This window comes from Danio aesculapii, chromosome 1 (assembly GCF_903798145.1).
Source record: "Danio aesculapii chromosome 1, fDanAes4.1, whole genome shotgun sequence".
NCBI lineage: Eukaryota > Metazoa > Chordata > Actinopteri > Cypriniformes > Danionidae > Danio > Danio aesculapii.
Genome location: NC_079435.1, coordinates 55,901,423 through 55,906,422, shown reverse-complemented (window position 1 = coordinate 55,906,422; position 5,000 = coordinate 55,901,423). Strand labels below are relative to the sequence as shown.

At 26.7% G+C, this 5,000-nt stretch overlaps 1 protein-coding gene across 3 annotated transcripts in view; it reads right to left on the bottom strand.

The window, feature by feature from the left end:
* Positions 1–5,000, bottom strand: part of nrp2a (neuropilin 2a) — a 158,734-nt gene that overhangs the window by 25,167 nt on the left and 128,567 nt on the right. The window lies entirely within an intron of this gene.

The following is a 5,000-nucleotide window of genomic DNA, read 5'->3' as shown; positions in this document are numbered from 1 at the left end:
ATAATATTAATAATAATATTTATTATTATTTAATTAATTTTACTTATAGGTAAAATATTATTAATTTATTATTATTATTTTTATTATTATTATTACTATTATTATTACTATTATTATTATTATATATAATTAATAGTAATTTATAATAATAATTTTAATAATATTAAGAATAAGAAGTATTATTACTGATAATAATAATAATAATAATAATAATAATTATTATTATTATAAACTAATATAAATAATGTATATATAATAATATTACAATAATAATAATAATAATAATAATAATAATAATAATTATTATTATTATTATTATTATTATTGTTATTATTATTATTTTAAATTACTATTAATCATAAGTAATAATAACAATAATAATAATAATAATTATTATCAGTAATAATACTACTAAATTATTCTTAATATTATTACAATTATTATTATAAATTACTATTAATAATATATAATATTAATAACAATAATAATAATAATAATAATAATAATAATAATACAAAAATAGTTATAATAACAATAACAATAATAAATTTTATTATTATTTTAAATTACATTTAATCATAAGTAATAATAATAATAATAATCATAATATATGAATTATTATTACTATTTGATTACTTTACCTCATAGGCAATAATATTACAATATTATTATTATTATTATTATTATTATTATTATTATTATTATTATTACTATTATTAAATAAATTTAAAACATCTAGTATTTTTTTTACAAAAAACTAAATTATTTAAACAACACCAGTGACTACCAACCTGTACAACAATACTAACTAAAATGACACCCCTAATTATAAATCAAACACTGGATTCAAATGAAATCAAAGAATAGGTGAAAGCATACAGTATATTTGAATCACCTTCTTCCTTCACCAGATCAGGGTCCTGTTGTGTTGCTAATTAATTTTCAAAAGCACAAATATCCCAAGGGGTGCTTAATGGTCAAAATAAACCGTTAAAGGAATCTTTGCCATCCTTGATTTATTTTTAAAAAAGCCCTGGATGCATTCACAAGACATTGACCTAGGTGCTTTTTCCAAACACTTAAACATTCCCGTTCTCCATTTTTGTGACACAGAATGCTGTTTTAAGTTGTGGCAAGTGAGCACAGAAATAAGCAGAAGATTGCTTGAATTTTTCAGATGCAAACAATTATTAAAAAAATGAGGAAATATCGTGGGGTCCAGCGGCTCGAGGATCTCTTTTTTTGGCACAAACTGCAGGCCCAACTGCACGGGTCGATAAGAAGCATCCCAGCCTGCTTTGGGAAGAATCACAGCCGGTGCATGGTGGAAGACAAGCTCAGGAGGCTCTATTTCTGGATCCCAAATAAACCACCAAGTCCCATAGCCAGAGACTGAGCCAAGCGGTGCCGCCGAGAGCCAAAAATGACTAAATCAAGGGGTTCCAGTATTGGAGTAAGAATCAGAGCACATGGTCACATTCTGCTGACTTTAACACGAGACGCAGCAAGCATAAACGTTATCTGTCAATTTTGAGATTTCAAGCATTTCATGATGTTATTTTTGGTGTAATGTGAAGACGATATCTAGAAAAAAGCTTTCATGTGCTTCTTTTAAAGCGCTTTGTCAGTTTGTGTCTGTAGATGTCAATTAAAAAACGAAAACTTACAAACATATCATTATGCGGCACGGTGGCTCAGTGGTTAGCACTGTCGCCTCACAGCAAGAAGGTCACTGGGTTGAGTCCCAGCTGGGTCAGTTGGCATTTCTGTGTGGAGTTTGCATGGTTCATTCACACCAGTCGTTGGTGGTTCATTCCCCTGTGGCGACCCCTGATGAATAAAGGGACTAAGCCGAAGGAAAATGAACATTTTGTTAAAGCTGTTTTGTCAAAATGATTCATAAATCTCCATTTCAGCTGCACAAAACTTCACGGTTGTATTCATATCCAAAGTTGAAGGCAAAATGATTAGCCCTCCTATGAAATTTAAATCATTTTAATTTTCAAATATTTAAGTATAATATATTTATAATGTTTATATTATGTAATATTTATATTTCAAACATATAAGTGCTGTTTAACAGAACAAGGGAACCGCATTTTCACAGTATTTACTATTACATTATTTATTTTATTTTGGCTGGAATAAAGGCATATTATTATTATTATATTAATATTATTATTATTATTATTATTATTATTATTATTATTATTATTATTATTATTATTATTATTATTATTATTCATTCATTTTCTTTTTGGCTTAGTGCCTTTATTAATCTGGGGTCGCCACCGCGGAATGAACCGCCAACTTATCCGGCATATGTTTTTACGCAGATACCCTTCCAGCCGCAACCCATCACTGGGAAACACCCATACACACTCAATCACACATATACACTACGGCCAATTTAGCTTACCCCACTCACCAACAACACATGTCTTTGGACTGTGGGGGAAACCAGAGCACCCAGAACATGCAAACTCCACACAGAAATGCCAACTAAGCAGAGGCTTGCGGAGAGGTGACAGAGCTAACCACTGAGCCACCGCATCGCCCCTATTATTATTATTGTTATTATTATTATTATTATTTTCCTTAGTGCCTTTATTAATCCGGGGTCGCCCCAGCAGAATAAACCGCCATTATTATTATTATTATTATTATTATTATTATTATTATTATTATTATTATTATTATTATTATTATTATTATTACTATTATTATTATTATTATTATTATTATTTTTTTTTATTTTTTTTCTTAGAGCCTTTATTAATCCGCGGTCACCACAGCAGAATAAACCGCCATTATTATTATTATTATTATTATTATTATTATTATTATTATTATTATTATTATTACTATTATTATTATTATTATTATTATTATTATTTTATAATGCAATCCTTCAATCTCTCTGACTAGCCTGTCAGTGAAATTCATTTGTTTTCTCTATGCTAACACATTTCAAATTTCATCCAATATTACTATCTAATACATTACATAATAATATAATAATAAAAAAAAATAATTGCATTATTTAAAAAACACTAGATTATTAGCTGTTGGTTTAATAATCATATAATGCATAATATATTAATTAAAATGATTATTTCTTATTATTTTTTTAAAGGTCAATATTATTAACCCCTTAAGATTTTTTTTTATTGGTGCAGAACAAATTACAGTTGTCCAATGACTTGCCTAATTCTCCTTGTTAACCTAATTAACCTAGTTAAGCCTTTAAATATGAATTAAAAGACCAAAAAAAGGACAATGAAATTAGTTGTTAAAATTATTGTTTAAAAATAAGGAGATCACTTGGGAAAATATTTGAACAAGAAGTAACATCTTTGATTAGTTCATTGATAATTTACCTGATTATTTACAACAATTTTTTCATTCATTCAGGCATATTATTATTATTATTATTATTATTATTATTATTATTATTATTCATTCATTCATTCAATTTCTTTTTGGCTTAGTCCCTCTTCATTCATCAGGGGTCACCACAGCGAAATGAACCGCCAACTATTTCAGCATATGTTTTACACAGAGGATACCCTTCCAGCTGCAACCCAGTACTGGGAAACACCCATACACTCTCATTCACACACATACACTCCAGCCAATTTAGTTTACTCAATTCATCTAAACTCCGCACAGAAATTACAACTGAACCAGGGACTTGAACCAGCGATCTTCTTGCTGTTTGGCAACAGTGCTAACCAGTGAGCTACCGTGTCGCCCTGCACATCATTTTAAAAGCTGGTTTTCATTCATTTCAATCGTCCAGGAAAATGAGCTTCTTCACCTGCAGTATCTTGCACCAACACCATAAAACAAACAAGAAAGCTCCTGTGCAAGACCTGTCTTTAGAAAAGCTCGGACTGTCAACTTATTCCGTTAAAAATCTGTGTTTACAAACATGAAGAGAAGAAGAAGCATGAAGGAAATAATGAAACAGATTAGCATCGGGGCCCAGGGGCATTTGTGGCCTAGATTTGATTCTACATTTTTGCGTTTGATGGCAAACAACGAGGCACAGTAGTATTTTTATTTTTTCCCTGTGTGTGTGTATATATGTGTGTGTATGTGTGTGTGTGTGTGTCCTCCTTTCATGTTAATAAATTCTATTTTGAGAAGCTCTATGAGATAGTGGCTGCGATGGCGAGTTTGATCACAGTAAATGGAGAGAGTCTCAACGAATTACGGTGAAAACAGTGGAAAAAATGAAGAGATAAAGCTAAATCAAATAAAATAATAATAATTTTAAACATTTAAATTAAACAATTGAAATAATAATCTTGTTTGTGTCAGCTTTGTGGCAGCTTATTCTAATATTCATACATATTTTTTATTAAAACATTATCTAGTATATGATTATTAAACCAACAGCTAATAATACAGTATTTTAAAAATAATACAGTTATCTAAAAAAATAAAAATAAAAATAATAATAATAATAATAATAATAATAATAATAATAATAATAATAATAATTATTATTATTATTGTTTTTATTTTTCCTACTATTATTTATAGGTAATAATATTACCAATTTAATAATAATAATAATAATAATAATAATAATAATAATAATAATAATAATAATAATAATAATAATAATAATAATAATATTACACATTTGAATTATGTAACTTTATTATTATTTAACCAACATCTAATAAAACTATATTTAAAAACAATACAGTTATTTAAAAAGTTATATTGATTTATATAATAATAATAATAATAATAATAATAATAATAATAACTGTAAACATTTAAATGAAATTAATTTCTTTAATTTAAAATAAATTTAATTAATTCAATGTCTTGCTTGCGTCACAGTGGCACCTTATTATATTATTATTCATATAATTTTTAAAAACATATGATTTATAATAAATACAGTATTTAAAAAATAAAACGAGAAAAAAAGAAATTTGTTTGCATTATATAATAATAATTATAATAATAATTAAAAACAT